General features: G+C 38.9%; 1 protein-coding gene across 4 annotated transcripts in view; it reads right to left on the bottom strand.

Annotated features, from left to right (window-relative positions):
• Positions 1–17564, bottom strand: part of LOC149219313 (ycf20-like protein) — a 93027-nt gene extending 75463 nt beyond the window's left edge. Inside the window, exon 1 of one of the 4 annotated variants that reach the window (XM_089384331.1) lies at positions 17188–17564. The gene's annotated coding sequence lies outside the window, so the exon portion shown is untranslated. Of the gene's footprint in view, positions 1–16585; positions 16769–17187 lie in introns of those variants that run through there. The other 3 variants (XM_089384329.1, XM_089384328.1, XM_089384330.1) reach the window with 3 other exon arrangements.
• Between the last annotated feature and the right edge of the window lie 3926 nt (positions 17565–21490).

Here is a 21490-nt window from a genome sequence, read left to right on the forward strand (position 1 = left end):
CCTTGCAATCTTTGATGAGCCTGGATGAACTTGTTAGAAAATTTTCATCCACATATAACAACCAAAATCAGAGGCTCATTCTCCACAATCAAATAGTAGAGGTTGGGATCTGTGTTACTCTTGACGAATCCCATCTTCTGCAAGTAACCATCAATTCAACTGTACCATGCTCTAGGCGCTTGTTTAAGCCCATACAAGGCTTTCTTCAACTTGCATACATGATTTTTCTTCTCATGTGTCTCAAAACCCTTTGGTTGATACTTCTTCTTCTATCACCCCGTTCAAGAACGCAGTCTTGACGTCCATCTGGTGAATCTCCCACCCCATTTTTGCTGCAAGGGATATCATGGATCTAATAGACGTATACCTGGCTACTGAGGCGAAGGTTTCTTCGTAGTTTATCCCTTCCTTCTAAGCATACCCCTTATCCACAAACCTGCCTTTGTATTTTTCCACACTGCCATCTGCAACATATTTGACCTTGTAGATCCATCTCAAACCTACAACTGACCTATCTTGAGGCTTAAGTACCACTTCCCAGACATCATTGACCATTATGGAACTGTATTCCTCCAACATAGCATCTACCCATACTTGATGTTGAACGGCCTCCTGAAAAACTAGAGGGTTCTCCAACCTGAGCCACCAAGGCTTGGTATCTATCTGGTTGTCTACGCTCCCTTTTCTCGCTCCTACGAGCTCCAATGAAATCCTCTGCATCCCATAGTATCTGTCGAAGTTCCTAGTTCGTTCTTCCACTAGTAGTGGGTAGATCTATTTGCTCCTCCTCCTGAGACTCCACCCGTTGTGATACCTCTGGATTCTTGTCTTTTGGAGAAATACTAGTGCTAGTTTCTATTGGTCGAAGTGGCTGGACCAATGGATCATCCTTTGACTACTCTTCGGAAGGCATTTCTCGGGATTTCCTGAAAGCCCTGTCCTCCATGAACTTTACATCTCGTCATACTACGATCTTCCTATTTCCCGGAAGATAGATTCTATATGCCTTAGCATTCTCACTGGATCCCACAAGGTATCCTTTTTCTACAATTTGATCCAACTTCTTCCTCTTTTATTCAAGTATATGGCAGTATGCCAAACTCCCAAATATTCTGAAATGACTCACCTCAGGCTTCTTGCCGATGAAGACACTCTCCGGAGCTAAGTCACAGGACACGTCCCCCAGGGTCCCGTGTCCCATATTTTACGTATTGGACACGAAAACGGCCCTAATACGTGTCGAATACGATTTTCAACGTGTCATGAAAACTTGAATACATATTCTACGTTTTCTGTCGTGTCCTAAATTTTGAATACGCGTATTTGGTTGGTAGAATACGTTGCCCTAACGTATTTCGACAGGTTGAATACGTACCGCGAAAAAAACATAATTTAAAGCCTACACGTTGGTCTATTCCGGGTTATTTTCGTCCCGCTGTCGTGTGGACCTGCGAGCAGGGTGTTTGTCTTTGAAGTTAGCATTATATTTGAAGTCTGGAGCAGAGTGTGCCAGTGTGCAGCGTTCAAGACCGGCCCGTAAACCAATAAGCCGGAACCCCTAAACCGGAACCCGTGTTTTATCTGTGCATTTCTTTTTTTTTGTCAAACGAACAGCGTGAACCTTGTCGGGGTATCAGTTTGAACTGTGGTATGAGCTGACTGGTTTCTGTTACGTATAGGAACTTGGAAGCTGAATGCATATATGGGATAGAGTCGTTGTTAATTAGAATCTGTCATACCTAACTTCAGTCTTAACACTACTGTTCTCACCGCCAGTCTAAGACTTCACAACATGTCTTTACAGAAGTTATCCAACTTTTAAATTCGCTTGATCACTCAGAAAGCATGTCAACTGGCAGTAAAAACATCTGTTCTTGATTCGCAATCAACATCTGCTACTCAAGCTAGCTTGCCAGCATTCATTGCTAAAAGCTTCCTTTGCCCCTGCTTTGCACTGCAGCTTTAGTAATGGCCCCCTTCTCTATTGAAGCCTCCAAAGCATATTAGACATGTGGACCACAGAAAAACTCAAGAACAGGTGCATATTTTCCTCTGGAACCATGGCAACAGACGATTTGGATTGTACCACCAAGTCATAAGGACATATTTACAAGTCTCAAGTTTGTTAGATAGTGAGGGCTCATGCAACACATACCAATAATTTATAATATATAAATTTATAAGTGAAAAGCTTCCACGACACTCCACTCCTGGGATTTGTTGGGAAGGAGCATGAATGGCACTCCCATTATTGCTTCTCACTTCACTTCACACACTGGTGACAGCCTAATACTATGTTATTTTTCAACGCTGCAATAGATGACCAAACAGCAAACACCATCAAAGATTTTATAACTCAGTTATCTCATTCATTTCAATATCACAAAATACAAAACCTTCTATATCAGATTATCTAATCTTATTTAATTTTGACCTTATCTAATGTAATCCTAACTAATCTTGATTAACTATTGACAGTTGTGCTTGTGCTTCTACCTAGTTTCACATATAGAATTGAATGTTAATTAATTGCAATTCAAGCAAGCTCTATGCACGTCTGATTTCATCAAGATTGCAGTCACTAGATTTACCTGACTAAGTCTCTAAATTTGAAACTCCAGCAGATTAGCCTCTCTTCTAAAATGGAAATCCGAAAGTGATATGTTACATCAGTTGAAAACTCACAAGTTAATAGGCACTCCCTGAAGGCTGAAATCTCTATGTAGCACACTTTTCTGCCAATCATTGGAGATTTAAAATTTGTATCACATCAGTTTTTTTATTAACTAGCTAAATATGTCAATTTGAAATTCACTGTGCCCATACTTCAAAACTCACATTTCGTTGTGGCTGCTTTATATCTGACAGGGTATTATATTCCTTAAAGGCTATAACATATCAGTTGTTGAACCTTGATCCCATTAAGTCAGTGAGAATTTATGCATTGCTAACCATTAAGACATGTTGATCTAACATTGATTCCCTACCAATAGCTACTACTGCTAGCTTGTCGCTTGTGGGATTCCATTCTTCAGAGCTTACTCCATTCCTTTAAGATGTAACTTCAGTTATTCCTTCAATACAGAACTATGAGAAACTCGACTGCTGACAAAGCTGAGTATGATTACAAAGGCTGACTCCCGTGGCAAACAAGTTGATAGATGAAACTTTAAGCTTCCCACAGAATATGAAAACCCACCTTTTATATATATATATGCAGGCTGCAGCTATGCTTATTGTGTGAAATGAAATCAGTGCTGTGGAGTTCACTGTGTATATTTCCTTTGTTACCATGGGTACTGTCACCTGTGGCTACAGTTTTTCCTAACTTTTAACAATTTGTCATTAATCACATCAAAGACACCCCAACAATTTGTAACAAACTGAATATTGAATTAAAATTGAAAAATTCTTAAAACAGTGAAACACATATATGACAGTGATAGATTATTGTGACCTTTGACAGTGCATAATTATTGCGGTTTGTGACAATTTACAAACAGTAAGAAACAGCAAGACTTTAATTGTGACTTTAATTGTTTTTTTTGTAGGTGAAGGTGTGTGGACGTTATAACAGTGAGAAGATTAATGGCTCAATCATCCAAGGCAGCCGGCAGAGGTCAAAGGAAGGGCGGTGCTATTCGTGGTCCCCCCCCCCCCCCCAAGTGTTTCTGTTTCACCTTCTCTTGGTCATAGTGCCCCAAGTGCTTCAAGTGAAGCTGTAGGTGTTTTTCAGCCAGAAATAACATATGATGTTGTTGCAGCAAGACAACAAGCACAGCTAAAAAAATACCCTCTTTGGAAGTATGTAACCAAGAAGCAAGTGCCAAAGACTGGTCCGGGAGGGAATGTGCATTGGTCTTGTAATTTCTGCAAGGGTGAATTTAAGAGCACTTACTTTCGAGTTAAGGGCCATTTGTTGGGCCTTCCTTGTGGAATTGGAGCATGCAAAAATATCAGTCCTAGAGAAAAAATGGATTTGGAAAGGGAGGATGCAGCTGGCTCTGGGAATGTGGTGGCAGCAAGCAGGAAAACTAGTAAAAATGAAGATCCTCTTCCATTCTTGAGGAATGCTAATAGTAGTAGATTTGGGAGAAAAGAAATTCAGCCAACAAAAAAGAGGGCAGCCCAAACTTATGGTGGTCCAATGGACAAGATTTTCAGCGTGAGCAACGAGATGAGGTTGATCTTACATTGGCATTCTTTTTCTATCTCAACTTCATTTCTTTTAATGTTGCACGGTCTCCTATGTTTATTGAGATGTGTCGAGCTCTAGTTGATAGAACTCCAGTTGGGTACGTGCCTCCAAGTTCAGAAAAACTTAGAACCACATTGTTGGTTAAGGCAAGGAAGGAGGTGGATAAAATTCTACAACCTATTAAATCATCATGGATCTCATCTGGTGTCAGTATTGTTTCTGATAAATGGACAGATACAGCACGCCATCCTCTCATCAATTTCATGGTATATTCTCAAAATGGACCGGTTTTCTTGAAAGCAGTTGATGCTCTTGGACAATACAAGGATGCACAATATATGGGTGAGCTGTTTATTAAAGTTATTGAAGAAGTAGGCATTGAAAGTTGTGTGCAAATCATCACAGATAATGCACCTGTTTGCAAAGCAGCTGGCTTGATTGTGAAAACTAAATATCCACAAATATTTTGGACACCATGCATTGTTCACTCTTTGAATTTAGCACTCAAATCTATTGCTTCAGATGTGACATGGATTGGCAATCTTATTGAGGATGCACGCCATATCCGAAATTTTGTGCAAAACCATACCAATGCCCTCACAATATATAAAGAGTACACACATCTATCCTTGTTGAAGATTGCAGATACTCGGTTTGCTTCCTCATTCATCATGCTTAAGAGGTTGAAGGAGGTGAAGGCCGCTCTTGGGGCCATGGTTATTTCAGATCTTTGGTCTTTTTGGAGAAAGACGGATCAAACAGCTTCAAAAAAGGTAAAGGACATAGTGTTAGATGATGGTTGGTGGGAGAGGGTGGATCTTACCATAAAGATCATGAACCCTATCATTTCTTTCTTGCGGTTTGCAGACACGGACCAACCCATCTTAGGAGAGGTTTATGAGGGTTGGGATTCCATGATTGAGTCTGTGAAGACTATTGTTATGGAGAATGAGTGCCCTGCATATGAGACATCAGCAGAGAGCTTATGGTCCACCATACAGGATATTCTTGTCTCTAGGTGGGATAAGAATTGCACACCTTTGCATTGCTTAGCTCACTCTTTGAATCCCAAGTACTACAGTCAAGAGTGGCTCCGTGGTGGGACCTCACACAGATACCCTCCTCACATGGATGGAGAGATTTCACAGGGGAGGAAAATAGCATTCAGAAGGATATTTCAGGATAACACATCTTTTCTTGAGGTGGAGGAAGGCTTTGTAGAGTTTTCCACCGGCACCAGGAGATTTGGGGGGTATGATGTACTTGGAGATAGGGGGGTCAAAAGTGCCTATGCATGGTGGGCAACTCATGGGGCAACATGCCCTATTCTACAACAGTTAGCCTTGAGGGTCCTCTCTCAAATTACTTCATCTTCTTGTTGTGAGAGGAATTAGAGCACTTACGGGAATCTATATAGTTTGAAAAAGAGCAAGCTTGAGCAATCCACGGCGGAGACAATGGTGTATGTGCACACCAACCTTCGTCTTATTTACAGGCAGAGACAGGAGTGGTTGAAGGGAAAAACAAAGATGTGGGATGTGTTTCCTGATGATATGGGCTTGGACGACAGTATTGAGTTGGCATTAGCCAACATGGATCTTAATGACCCAGTGCTAGAGCCAGTGACTTTTGATGATGAGACACAGCATCTTGAGGGGTCATCCTCCACACCAACAAATGCAGCAACAGATCCTAGATTGGGCATAGAGGAGGAGGATGGAGTACAGTGAGATGGCAGTGGCAGTGATGGTGACTATGACATAGAGGACATGGACTATTGATAGAGTGATGAGTCATGACTCATGGACCAGTACCGAGCTATGATATTCCTACTTATTTTGTATCTAGTATCTACTCTTTTGTATTTTCCATTGTCATTCTCTCAGGAGTCAGTATCTACTATGATCTATCTATGTACATTGTAAACATTGAACAGTGATACATTTTGATTTTGATGACTTAATGGAAAATCTGCATTTTATGGTTTTAATATCTAAGTTCTAAATTTATAATTAGTAGTAAGTACTTACTACTTAGTTTCTTATGTGCTTGTAAGTTGTAAATTTTGATTCTATTTATTTTTTTAAAGTGAACTATGAACATTGAACTTTGAGAAGTAATTAAATTTTGATTCTATTTATTTTTTTAAAGTGAACTATGAACTTTGAGAAGTAATTATATTTTAATTTGATTAGATAAGCTGCAACCTGCAATTTAATATGGATAAAAAACTATATTTCGGTATATATATATATATATATATATATATATATATAATATTAATATATATATATATATATATATATATATATATATATATATTTTTAAATATATATAAAATGTGTCCCCCGTGTCCTATTTCCAGGTCGTTGCGTTTCGTATTGAATACTCGTATTTATGTGTCCTCCGTGTCTCGTGTCCTCGTGTCATGTGACTTAGCTCCGAAGTAATCTTACCTAATGCACTGTGAGGAGTCTTGTTTTGGACATATACTGTTGTGTTGCATGCTTCTGCCCATAGAAATTTGGGCATATCCTAATCATACAACATTGCCCTTGCTGCTTCAACAATAGTCCTGTTCTTCCTCTCTGCTACTCCATTCTGCTCCGGATTATATGGAGTTGTCCATTCTCTTCTAATGCCTTCCCTTGCACAGAAATCAGTGAAGTCCTTATCAATGTATTCTCCACCATTGTCTGAGCGCAACACTTTTATCCTCTTCCCTGTCAAATTCTCAACCAGAGCTTTAAACTCTTTGAATCGATCAAAAACCTCATTCTTGGTTTTTAGAAAGTAGATCCAAGTCTTCTTGGAATGGTCATCAATGAAAGTGACAAAATATTCGACACCACTAAGAGCTTTTGTGGACATGGGTTCACAGATATATGAGTGTATCAATCCCAGAACACTCTTTGCCCTATTGTTACTTCTGGAATAAGTCGATTTGGCGTACTTGCCTAGTACGCAACCTCTGCATACATCATCTCGTTTGGTACTTAATTCTAGAACTCCTGTGACTGTTCTTTTGAGAATTCTTAGAGCCCCATGGTGTAAGTGCCCCATCCTCTTGTGCCATAGTTCATTCAAATATTTTTCCCCACTGCTGCCTATCAATGCCATTGGAGATTCTAGTTGTAACTTATACAGTTTGTTACTTCTGACTCCAATTTGGGCCTTCTTCTTCCAACTTGGATGTTTGACATATACTTTCTTCCCAATGAAGAAAACATCATAGCCCTTGTTTTGTAACTGAGATACAGAGAGTAAGTTCATCCCCAATCCAAGCACATGCAACACATTGGTAGCTCGAAGCCGATCCCCTGCTTCTGTTTGAAAAACTACAGTACCTCTTCCTACGGGGGTACATTTTGACTTATTTCCCATGGTGATTTGGAAGTTCATTTGTTCTTCTTGATAGCTCAAGAAACATTCTCATATTCCTATCATGTAAGCAGAATCTCCACTATCAATATACCAAACCTCAGAGGAAGCAGAACTTGCCAAGCAAGCGACTTCTTCTTCCAATCTGGAAGCTAACATAGAATAGTCGTGATCCATTATATTCTTCGTGCTTTCCTCTTTCCCGAGAGAACTGCGTGAGTCCCTTGCTGCTCCAGCATCATGCTCCTGACTCATTGCAGATTCTCTAATCCTGTTGCCCGATCTCTGCTTTGATACCATGTGAAAATTTCTAACACGAAATTCTACTACAGTAACTGATTTATTTCTCCTACTTATTTTCCACAATAAGTTATTTACAAAACCCTTCAGTAAACATCAAAATAAATTCTACTGCAGTTGTCACATAATAGCATAGAGAAAAGAACAGTGAAATACAAGCACAAGAGTCAATCACATCAACATAGTTATTTTTGGACAATAGTCCCCGGAAAAACCCAATGCGGGAAAACCGGTGCAGCAAATGAGGGTTTATTTATTATTCTTCAGCAACAATCTCTTTACAAGGAATGATTTTACAGAACATAGAGAAACCTCTAAGAAAACACCTGAGATAATTTTCCTCCTCCCTTTGGAGAAATTCTAACACCCCAGAGACCCTCCAGCCTTCACTGTGTCACCTCTGCGTGAGGACTGCGTCCCTTGCTGCACTGCCTCTCTTAGTTGTCCCTCTGCATTGTCCCTCTGGTGCTCTGCGTCACCTCCTCCTCCATCTCTGACTGATGTTGATGTCGTCCTCTTCCTTCACCCTGCAACTCTCCCTCTGAAATCGAACTCTTACTCCTTGAGAATCGATTTCCCTCGGGTTACTAAGTATTTGCCTGGTGTGTCTCCAAATGACTCTCAAGTCTTCCTTTATACTTTTCCTGTTGAGATATCAACGACCGTGATCTAATCTCTAATCAACGGCTAAGATTAAATTAGACTTGATCCTCGTCTCTTAGAAGCTTCTAACCCATATTTTCATTGATACCCATTAATATTTTGATTTTCCCAAGTTTAAACTTAGGAAACTCATTAAAAATATTAATTATTTTCATAAAATACAATCCGGGAGAAATTTCACCAAACGATTTATGGGTCTTGGAGATCTCATGTGTTCTAGCCCCTCCACAAAATTTCAGAGCTAGAGCACATCTGATGCTACCCAAAAAAATCAACACCTAGAGTAAAGGATAAATTAGTTGTGATTTCCAAGTGGGTGTACAAAATCAAGTATGCAGTTGATAGGAGTATTGACAAATACAAGGCAAGATTTGTGGCTAGAGGATTCTCTAAACAAGAAGAAAATGATTATGATGAAATGTTTGCTCGTACAGCCAGGTACACGACAATTACCACTCTCATCTATATTGCAGCGTCTATGGGATGGAATATACATCAAATGGACGTAAAGACAGCTTTTCTAAATGGCACAATTGATGAACAAGTTTACATCGAGCAACCTCAAGGATTTGGAGTGCACGGAAAAGAAAATCATGTTTGTAGGTTAAAGAAGGCTCTATATGGCTTAAAGCAAGCCCCTATAGCATGGGTTATGCCTGAATGGATGCCTATCTAATAAGACTTGGTTTCGTCAAAAGTAATACAGATTTGATCCTCTACATCAAGGTAGTAAAGAATGAGCTTGTGATCATATTTCTATATGTGGATGACTTACTCATAACAAGTGTGGAGCATCTTATTCGACAATGCAAGAAAGAACTGTTAGTTTTTGGTAGCATCGGATGTGCTCTAAAGAACCCATAAACCGTTTGGTGAAATTCCACCCGAATTGTATTTTATTAAAATAATTAATACTTTTAATGGGGTTTCTAAGTCTAAACTTAGGAAAATTAAAATATTAATGGGTATTAATCAAAATATGGGTGAGAGTGATCTAGAAGGCGGATCAAATCAAGTTTTAATCTTAGTTGTTGCAGCAGATGAGGGTTTATTTATTATTCTTCAGCAACAATCTCTTTACAAGGAATGATTTTACAAAACATAGAGAAACCTCTAAGAAAACACCTGAGATAATTTTCCTCCTCCCTTTGGAGAAATTCTGACACCCCAGAGACCCTCCAGCCTTCACTGTGTCACCTCTGCGTAAGGACTGCGTCCCTTGCTGCGCTGCCTCTCTTAGTTGTCCCTCTGCATTGTCCCTCTGGTGCTCTGCGTCACCTCCTCCTCCATCTTTGACTGATGTTGATGTCGTCCTCTTCCTTCGCCCTGCAACTCTCCCTCTAAAATCGAACTCTTACTCCTTGAGAATCGATTTCCCTCGGGTTACTAAGTATTTGCCATGGTGTGTCTCCAAATGACTCTCAAGTCTTCCTTTATACTTTTCCTGTTGAGATATCAACGACCGTGATCTAATCTCTAATCAACAGCTAAGATTAAATTAGACTTGATCCTCGTCTCTTAGAAGCTTCTAACCCATATTTTCATTAATACCCATTAATATTTTGATTTTCCCAAGTTTAAACTTAAGAAACTCATTAAAAATATTAATTATTTTCATAAAATACAATCCGGGAGAAATTTCACCAAACGATTTATGGGTCTTGGAGATCTCATGTGTTCTAGCCCCTCCACAAAATTTCGGAGCTAGAGCACATCCGATGCTACCCAAAAAAATCAACACCTAGAGTAAAGGATAAATTAGTTGTGATTTCCAAGTGGGTGTACAAAATCAAGTATGCAGTTGATAGGAGTATTGACAAAGACAAGGCAAGATTTGTGGCTAGAGGATTCTCTAAACAAGAAGAAAATGATTATGATGAAATGTTTGCTCGTACAGCCAAGTACACGACAATTACCACTCTCATCTATATTGCAGCGTCTATGGGATGGAATATACATCAAATGGACGTAAAGACAGCTTTTCTAAATGGCACAATTGATGAACAAGTTTACATCGAGCAACCTCAAGGATTTGGAGTGCACGGAAAAGAAAATCATGTTTGTAGGTTAAAGAAGGCTCTATATGGCTTAAAGCAAGCCCCTATAGCATGGGTTATGCCTGAATGGATGCCTATCTAATAAGACTTGGTTTCGTCAAAAGTAATACAGATTTGATCCTCTACATCAAGGTAGTAAAGAATGAGCTTGTGATCATATTTCTATATGTGGATGACTTACTCATAACAAGTGTGGAGCATCTTATTCGACAATGCAAGAAAGAACTGTTAGTTTTTGGTAGCATCGGATGTGCTCTAAAGAACCCATAAACCGTTTGGTGAAATTCCACCCGAATTGTATTTTATTAAAATAATTAATATTTTTAATGGGGTTTCTAAGTCTAAACATAGGAAAATTAAAATATTAATGTGTATTAATCAAAATATGGGTGAGAGTGATCTAGAAGGCGGATCAAATCAAGTTTTAATTTTAGCCGTTGATTAGAGACTTAATCTCTGCCGTTGAAGTCTCAACGAGAAAATTATAAGGAGGCTTGGGGTTCATTTAGAAACACACGGAGAGAACAAATTGATCTGGAAGTTCGATTTCTGGGGCTAGGAAGCTGAGAATTTGAACTAGGTGATCATTCTACAGCAAAGGGGCAAGGATAGTTCGGGAGTACTGGCAGAGAGGCAGAGAGACGCTAGTGGAGGCAGTGCAGCAGCTAGAAGGACTGACGCTGGAGCAATCTGGGCCCACGCAGGCCTGACGCAGAGCCAGAAAGGCCAGCGTAGAAGCAGAAGTTGCCCTAACGCAGAAAGCCAGAACTGTCGAGGAACTGTCAGAACAACCGAAAAGGTTGACGCAAAAGGTAGAAGAGATAGCGCAAAGCCTGAAAGGCCTACGTAGGGCCAGCACAGAGATAGCCAGGGTTAGCTAGTTTTGCTGTCGGATCAGCCGGGTAAAGTGAGGTAAAACTCACTCAGTTTTCCGCCATTGTATTTTCTCTGTCACTGGATTGTCGGGAGGGCATCGAGCATTGTATTCAAAACTACTGCTTAATAATATAAAACCCTTAGAGTTGTTGCACCGATTTTCCCGCATTGGGTTTTTCTGGGGACTATTTTGTCCAAAATTAATTGTCCTATGTATCTTGTTGTTTGCTCAGTTTTATGTTTCATGTAATCAAATTTAAAGTAATGTAGGTTGCAGAAGTAATTTACTTCAGTATTCAGAAAATAACTTGATAATGTATATTAAAATCAAGTAGGAGAAGTAAATTCAGTTTTTGCTATAGTGGGGGTTCCTTGAGGATAGGAATTTTCACAAGAACTAACAGTTGAATTTGACATGAAAGATCTTGAACTAATGCACTATTACCTAGGACTCGAAGTTTGGCAAAAAATTGGCGAAATTTATCTTGGTCAAGGAAAATATTGTTGAATTTTGTGCAACTAAGGGAGAAATTTCCCTAGAAAAATACTCTATGAGTTAACCCCCTTCACCCTTGAAGCAAATTATTTCTCAAGTGCAAATTATTTTATAAGTGCAAAAGTTATTTCAAAATTGTTTTATAAAGTTATTTTGACATGTGCAAAATAAAATCACTTAAGCGATCTAATTCGACATGTGCAAAAATGGATCACACTAGGAGCTTCCAAAAGCCTAATTCGAGTTAGGTATTTTGTCTCAAAGATCCCTATATATTGAAGAGAAGCCTTCATTTGCAACACGTCGAGTTCTCTCTCTCTTGCTTTGGTGATCAAGCCCTCGCATCAGTAATTTATCTCTCTTATTGTTAGCAGATCTATTGTAGATTTGCAGATCTCTTCTCATCATTGGCAGATCTCTGATTATTAGTGGCAGATATCTTATCATCATTGGCAAATCTCTTATTATCAGTGCCAGATCTCTTATCATCATCGGCAGATCTCTTATTATCAGTGACACATTTCTTATCATCACTGGTGATCTCTTTCACATTGGTGATAAAGCCCTTGCATCAGTATTTTATCTCTCTCACTGTTAGCAGATTTATTGGAAACCTGTTATTTTGTTTCATCATTGGCAGATCTAGTGGAGATTTCTCTCTCGCATTTTTGGAGATTTCTTTCTTGCATTATCGTTTGGCAGATTTCGTATTACTGGCAAGATCTCTATCTTGTATTATCATTGGTGGCAGATCTTCATTGTATCAATTTTTGCAAATCTCGTATTACAAGTCTCATCCTCTCGCTACTGGAGGATATTTACTTATTATTTGTGGCCAAATCATCTTATTGTGAAGACGTATTGTCTATCTCATTCGTGAAAGCTTATCTTCTTCTCAAATTTGCAATTCTGAAGCTTATTTTCATTTCATTAACACTCATCTTGAAACACGATCTTTGGAAGATATTTTTCTCATATATGTGGCTAGATCATTTCGCACTAAAGGCTTTTTTTTTTAACTAGCATTGAGGCTTATTTGTCATTTGCTGGCAAACCTATTATAGATCTCCTATTCGCACTTGTAATCTTTGTTGAAGGATTAAAGGATCTGTTCTTCTACATTTGTGATCAAATCTCACACTTTAGAAGATTTGTCCTAGATTGAAAAAGGGTATTGTTGTTGTCATTGAGAGAAGGATTTTGTACTCTGCTTATGTATCTTTGTTGAACATTTGATGAAGATCTAATAGAAGAATATTCTTAAGGGGTTTTCCCCCACAGTGGGGTTTTTTCTCTAGGCTTGAACCAAATCTGTTGTCTTACTATTTATTAAATGTCTTCTATATGGCTATTGGTTACTATTTGCACTTAAAGGTTGAAGATCTAAGATAATAATTGCAAAATTGCAAAATTTAACAAATATTTGATCAATATTCTACAGAAATTTGGGATTATGGATAGCAAACCCATGACAAGACCTCTGATCACCAATTTGAAGAAGCTAAGGAGTTCAAATTCAAGTTTTGTTGATCCATCATCTTACCGACAGTTGATTGGTTCTCTGATGTATCTCGTGAACACCCGGCCAAATATATGTTTTGCAATAAATACTCTTAGCCAATTTTAGATGGATCCTAGACATGATCATTGGATAGCAACAAAACACATCTTAAGATATCTCCGTGGGACCATACATCATTGTTTGAGATATGTTGCAGGAAATGAGATTCAATTATTGGGTTACATTGATTCGGATTGGGCAAGTAGTGCTAAAGATGGAAAATGTACTACCAATGGTTGTTTTTCTTTGGGATCCGCTATGGTTTCTTGGATGAGCAGAAAACAAGACTCGGTTGCATTAAGTATTGCTGAAGTCGAATACATGGCAGCCAAAGAAGTTAGTCATGAAGCAGTTGGCTTTGTAAATTACTTAATGATTTGTTTGGAGGACCTTTGGATCTGACCATAATATGTTGTGACAATCAAAGTTGCATAAAGTTTCCAGAGAACTTGATTTTTCATGCGAGATCGAAGCACATTAATATCAGGTATCACTACATTTGAAGCATGGTGCAGAATGGGGCTGTGAAGCTACAATATATCCCACTGACGAACAGGTAGTAGATGTATTGACAAAGTCTCTTCCTTACAAGAAACATGAGTATCTTCGAGATAAAATTGGACTTGTGGATATCTCCTCCATGGTTGTGAGGGAGTGAGGGTGGACACTGTGTTCTCCATGTGTCACGTATTATGGCCAAGACTAACAGTCGTAAGCCTAGTGCATGAACACTGGTAGGGAGAATGGTGGATTGGATAAGCATCAGGGACATACATTCTTTATTCATGTATTTTGGTTGATTAGGATTAACATCCTAAGTTGGATACATGAACTTGGTAAAGAATGGACCGAAGGACGTACTTTTCCTTGGGATTAGGAAATGGTCCTGTGAGGTCATACCTTCAGAACACCTGGGTGGTGTATGTGCCTTGAGAGGCGTGGTGTCCAAATTTATGCCTCCTAGCATTGTGCTCTGATCTAGTGAAGAGATAGAGCATACTTTTCAAGGCCTTGGTAGTTTGACAATGTTGGTTATGATGATGTAATTATCATTGATGCTTATCAATCTGGATCCTTTCTTATATGAATATTTCAACTTGAGAATATATCTTGTTGAGTCATTATGAATTCCTCCCTAGTTAAGAGGGAGTGTTGAAATTGTAACTAGTGTCGGTCTTCCTAATGTAATGTAATTTTATCATTTATGTATTTATCATATTCATTATTATTTTATTTTGGTCAAAGCATGTTCTTTATGCTCAAAGAGTCAAAAAGAGAGAAGAATTTATCATGAGTCAAAAGAAATTGCACTTTGAGTCATGTCTCATTTGGACATTTGAAAGGAAAAGAGATTGAATTTTATTTTTGAGTCAAAGAGTCAACAGAAAGACCAAGTCGGCCCAGTGGCACCTATTCGACCCTCCTGGACAGCTATATATAAGAAGCAAATTCGACCTCTTGGATTCATTCATTCTCATCACATCTTCTATCTATTTCTGCACCTAGACAAGAAGAAGGTTGAAGTCAAAGGAGAGAGGAAGATCAAAGGTTTTCTGCCCTAATCCAGCTCACACATACAAATTTTCTAAGGCAATTTCTATGGTATTGCAAGGCCAAAATCTGAAGTTTGACCAGATTTGGAGAAGGTTGACCAGCATTGACTTTGACTATTGGAGGGGACTCAGAGGAGGGTTTGACTTGGAATTTTTGTGGCTGTTTTGGTCTTAGTTGTGGGTCTTGATATCTCATTTTGATCCGATTCTATAAGAGGACTGTTGGGTTTTCCCCTTGTGGGGTTTTGTCCTGGCTTGGAGACACCAATCCTCTGACAAGATTACAAATTTACTTTGTTGGTTTACCTGTTCTTTGAATTCTGAGTTCTTCTTTTTTGTCTCTATTCTGTACTCAGTCTCTGTCCCCTTTGCAGTTGTTTATCTCCTCTGCTCCTCCTCCTCAGTTTTGCCTCACTTCTGCTCCTCTTCCTCTTTCTCTCTTTGTCAAGCAATTAATGAACTAGTTCTCACAGAATTCAATTCACTAGCAGCTTTGCCATCCAAAAATACATCTTTTTATGTACATCACTAACTGTCTGTTTGTATTCCAATGCGGGGATTTGAAGTGATTCGGTCTGTCTTTCCAGCTTCACATGCTCCATTTGTTTCAAATTCTTCTGAATTTCAAAGGTCAATACAAGACAAATGGACCTCGAAATATTCAAATAAATAGAATAATATAAGCCAACAACCATGATTGCATAAGCCAAGGCCCAGAATTTTCTTTATCCATGCTACAGGACACATACACTGATTACCAATTGGTAATCTGGGTAGCAGGCGCAAATTTCCCACTGGCAATCTGGTCTGCAAACGCAGATAGCTAAGCTTTAATGTATGTCCGTTCCCTGAATTAGGGAAAATTCAAAGTTCTTCTCCCATATCCCGTTCCCTGAATTAGGGAAAATTCAAAGTTCTTCTCCCATATCTGCAACCATCTGCGTCACAACATCTTCAAGAACCTCTGCAGCACCTTCAGCACCAGCAACACTTCAGAAATAACAAAGGATTTGATTGCAAGTTGGTACTAATCAAAGAGTTCATGGCTTGGATATAAGCCAGGAGAGTACACTTCTTGGAAATGTTAACTCAGCATATAGCATACTGTAAGCTGATGATAATATTCATGTTCAATGTAAATAAAAAAATTCTCCACATCCTTTGCTTATGAAACAAGCAGCATCAGAAACATTGCTTATGAAACAACCATAGCTTATGAAACAAACATTGCTTACGAAACATTGTTGGTCAGATTGTAAACTGCTGCCAAGTCACTTCATTGGAGCAAGTTATTTATCCTTAAATCTAAGTCCATATTGAAGCTAATTACATGAGCTGGCCTTTATAAGCATTTGACATCAATGCCAACACTACTAACATGGAGTAGAAGCCAACAAGATCAAGTCGTCGGGCAAAAAGAGGCAGATTTCTTTCCTTGGAGAAAGAAAAAAAATAATACAGACATATAAAGAGAGAAAAAGAGAGAAGTACCACACCCACCACTCTTAAATCTGGGTCTTGAGCAGCACCTGCAGCTGATCCCGCACTCGCACAGTGCAACTTAGGTGAACCAATATTCTTGGCGATAGATATGAGATACAAAAGAGGCAAAAACGCAATCACTTGCTAGCTAGGGATCGTTCCAAGGTCGCAAAATACCATATTATCTCAGACCGCTATATCCTTCTAAGAGCACACATAAATGGGAATTATCGGTTATTTTGCGACATAGAATGAAGGGAAAGCGAAAATCTCGGATCATTCACCATCAGCAGTTCACTCAGGAGGTAGCAGAAATCTTTGGCTATCAAGTGAAAGTTGTCACGCAAATGCAGGACTTATATGCAGCGACGAGGTGGATGAAAAATCATAGCTTGCTTTTCTAACCATCAAACACGAAGGTAAATAACCGAATTTGCCGAATATCAGACCAAAACCTAAAATTCCTAACATGTTGAGAAATTCTCTCTTAGACTACGGTCATTCCATTTTAAGAATGCAAATGCAACTTATAAATTGAAAGATAATAAATGTATAGAAATATTGAGAAAAAGAACGAAAAACTGAAAGGTTGAATTGGGTAGAGGTCAGCCGAAACATACCTTGAGGATATGCAGCACAATCGAGATCCCACTTATGAGCATAAACTATGTTACCTAACTGCATTTAGAAACAGATTGTGGTCTTGAAGTTTGCCCTAATGATAATGATGCAGATACAGAACGATCGAACTGTGAAAATCCAGGGGCCTGAATTGTAACTGAGAAACTGACGTGACGCGATTGGGATATTCTTTAAGGCAGCTGCCAAATCCATCCATGTTGGTGCCAGCCCTGCCCAATGTTCCTCGTCGGAGAGCTTCAGGTTACCAACGTCAATAATTACTCGCATCTCTTGCTTTACCAACGTTCCCTTCCACATCCATGAATCTATCTTTACAAAGATTAGCATCTCTTCCTTGAGCGTTCCCTTTCTCATCCATGAATCTCTATAAAGAGAATAAAGAGGTATTTATGTTTGAAACAATTCCAAGCACTTCGGTCAATAGCATGATTGTTGATTTTGTTTAGAAGGAAAGAAATTAATTATTTTAAAAAGAGCTTAGGGAACAGATTGTTTTTTCATTTGGTTAATGTATTAAGTCATTTTTCTTTGAAGCCTCACAATAAATGCTCTTAGTTTCTCGACAAACTTCTCACTCAATAGATTATCCCAAGAGCTAGCTGCTAGAATATCTATATAACTTTCTATGTTGTCTTTGAAGGCCTCGCATTTTAAAATGAAATGCTTTTTGTTTTCACTTTTCCAGAAGAACAAAAATAACACTCTTTCCTCCTGCACTTCCTTTGGCCTTTTCCAGTGCCTTGTTTCACAATGGAGTTGATGAGAAATAGTCTTTAACTGAACAATAAGAATTTTGGCTCTTTAAGAAATATTGGCCTCTATGCATGCGTTTTCTTAATGATTATGAGTGGGATTAAACTAGTGTTACATGAAAGCTCCCCCCCCAGATCAAAACCTCGAAACGTGATTTGTACAGATCAGTGGGTGATCCGTCGGCCGAAACGCGTTTCAAAAATTCTGAAATGCAGATCGTGCTGGAAAAGACGGTTCCTGCCCAATGGAAACCGTCCAACCCGATCTGTGTTTCGGAATTTCTGAAATGTGTTTCAGCCAGCGGATCGCCTATACGAAATGCGGCATTTCGGGGCCAGATTTGTATGGATCGCGAACGGTTCCATGGGCACAGGCCGGTTCCGCCCTGCCGCCCCACAAATATGGTTTTTTTTTTAGTGGTTGGGGGTGGGTCCAAATTGAGTTAGGATAAGGAATGAAGGGATTAAAAGGCTCTTTCACCTCTCATTTGCTCACTTGTATTTTTTGAGAGCTTAGAGAAGAGAGGAGAAAAGAGGAGAGACTTGAGGAGAGCTTGGAGGAGTGGAGAAGGAGGAGCTAGGAGAAGGAGGAAGAGTTTGGAGTAGTAAAGAAGGGCTTCCATCTACAAGAGCTAAAGAGGTAAGTGAAAACCCCTCATTTTGTTGTCATTATTTTTTGTATTTTTCTCCTCCCTCTCCTACTCTTTCCCATTCTTTCTTCTTGCTCATTTAATTGAAGGTTGTCCACCACCTATATTCATATTCTAAGATGGTGTTCTTTTGGCTTCTATGTTTCATTCCACTTTTGGTTTTAATGATGGCAAGGGAGAGTGGGAATAGAAGGGAAGAAGAACAAGAGGATAGTGGTCCTCATATGAGTGACCCAATGTATGATGAGGAGAAAGGGTTTGGAGAGGAAGGGGATGAACCTGAAGGGAACATTGAAACACTAGAGGGGAAAGCTACATTGAACTTGAAGAGGGAAAAGGTGGGGGAAGCTACAAATGTTTGTGCACTCACGGTTGTCATGGAGGAAAACCATTTAGTGGTCCATATATCGTGTGAGGAGGCATCTTTGTGGGGTAATGGACAGTGATGATAAAAAGGGTGTAATGGGGATACAAATTTGCCCAAACATTTCAGCTAGAAAAAGAAGAAAATACACCAAATATAGGAGGTTACACAACAAAAAAGCAAGAAACAAAAAAATCAATATGAATCAAATGCAACCTCTAGATTTGGTAGCTCATCTCCTCATGGTACTTCTACAAGCTCTGGAGGTAAAAGACCAATAAGAGTTTTCCTTAATGTTGTTGGGAGGGATGATGTGGATGGAAAGATAGTTTGATTTCTTTGTGCTTGTGGTGTACCATTCAATGTGCTTCTCTCTCCCTATTGGCATGAAATGGTAATGGCCATCAATGAAGCCCCAAAACGATACAAGTCCCCCAACTATGAGTAAGCTAGAACAATGTTATTAGAAAGAGAACAAGCAAAGGTTCAAAGAGCTTTGACACATTTTACAAATGAGTGGGTGGATTGTGGGGTATCCATTATATCATATGGGTGGACAAATATTAGAAACCAACATTTGATAAATATTCTTGGTGCTTATGCTAGTGGTGCAGTATTTATTACATGTCATGGCTCCTCCTCCATTACTGCAACTTCCCAAAACATTGCAAATCTCCTATTGCAATCGATCAGAGATGTTGGTTTGAATAATGTGGTTCAAGTGATCATAGATAATGCAGCAAATTGTAAGGCAACAAGAAAAGTTATTGAGCGTACTCATCCACACATATTTTGGTGTGGGTGCTTGGTGCACACATTGAACCTTTTTATGCATGATATTGTGAAGCATAAAGAATGTGGGTGGATTAATAAGCTTTACAGGAAATGGAAGCAACTCATTAAATTTATCACAGGGCATATAAGGGTAAACTACTTCTATGGCACTTACTCCAAGTTGCAGTTGCTTAAAATTGCAAAAACGAGATTTGCAAGTTATTGCCTCACCTTTAGGCGACTATTGAAGGTGAGACAAGTTTTAACTAATATGGTGACCTCTGAATCATGGGATGAAATTAACACTGATAAAGATGGTGCCAATGTAGCCAAGGACACTATTCTTGACATGTTCTTTTAGTCACAGGTTAAATATGTTTTGCAAATCACCAAACCAATTTATCACATGATCAAGTTTGCAGATTCAGATCAACTAATAATTGGGGAGGTGTATGACCAAATGGATACCATGTTGGGGCAGATTAAAGACATTATTGAGCCTAGAGATATCACCTTGTACGATTATATTCATGCAGAGGTGGAAAATGGGAAATGCTAAATGTTCCATTGCATGCATTAGCATATGTTTTGACACCTAAATACTATCATTCATCATGGCTTTCAACACCAGCACCTGGGGGGGGAGCAAGAGAAAACCACACCTAGATCTAAAGGTTCTAGAAAAATATATGATTGCATTAGGTAATTTAGTCCTTGATGAGGAGGACGTTGCCATGGTACATAAACGTTTGAGCAACTATACGCTTAGCACTGGTCCATTTGGGAGCATGCATGCAATTAGAGATCGAGAGAGTTTTTCTCCACTTGAGTGGTGCAACATGCATGGAGGTGCTACTCCACTTCTATAGACTTTGGCATTGCGGGTGCTTTCACAGGTGGTAAACACTTTTTCTACATAGAGGTGTGGGAGCTCTTACTCTTTCATCCACAGTGTTAAAAGGAACAAGTTTAGTTTAGACCGAGCGGAGAGCTTGGTTTATGTTCATTACAACTTGTGATTGTTGTCCCATTACTATGATGATGCAAAGACTAATAAAAACTTAAGGTTTGGGACAAGAATCCAGAGGAGCCCAATTTGGAGGATGGAGTGTTGCGATTAGAGCAATTAGAGGATGCTCTTATCTAGGTATGTCCATTGTAGTATGCACTTCAAAATTCAATCAATAAGTAGTATGTCCATTGAATTCAAATGTGTTAATTTTGCTTATAAAGCATTTCTCTAATCATTATTTTTAATTTTTTTTGTTAACCAGTGGTTTTTTTGTATGAATTTTTTGAGCGGTTTCAGGATGATGATGATCGAGTTGAGATGCCACCTCATCTGGTCCCTTGGTTCCCAGGTTCCATGGTTCAACACCAACAACAGGGGCTTTGTCTTCATCAATTTCAGTCCCACTCCCACAACTTCCACATGCACCATCTTATTCATTGCCACTGCATGGAGGCCCACCGCCATGTACTCTTCGTGTGGAAGGAGGAGAGATTAGTAGATATATTCACAATTTACTACTTTTGTCATAGATTAATCATTAGACTTGTAGGCTTGTTGTGAATTTGAACCTTTTTGTCTTGGTGGTGGCCAAGTGGCCTATTTTGTAAACATTATTATTTGAATTTTGGACATGACTAATGTTGACAGTTGCTCACTTGCTAAATAATATGCTTTATGTTTTATGTTTTATAATATGCTTAAATGTTTTATGTTTTATAATATGCTTAA

This window comes from Pinus tabuliformis, chromosome Q (genome assembly GCF_031772625.1).
Source record: "Pinus tabuliformis cultivar Carrire ecotype Pingquan chromosome Q, CPIR1, whole genome shotgun sequence".
NCBI classification, from domain to species: domain Eukaryota; kingdom Viridiplantae; phylum Streptophyta; class Pinopsida; order Pinales; family Pinaceae; genus Pinus; species Pinus tabuliformis.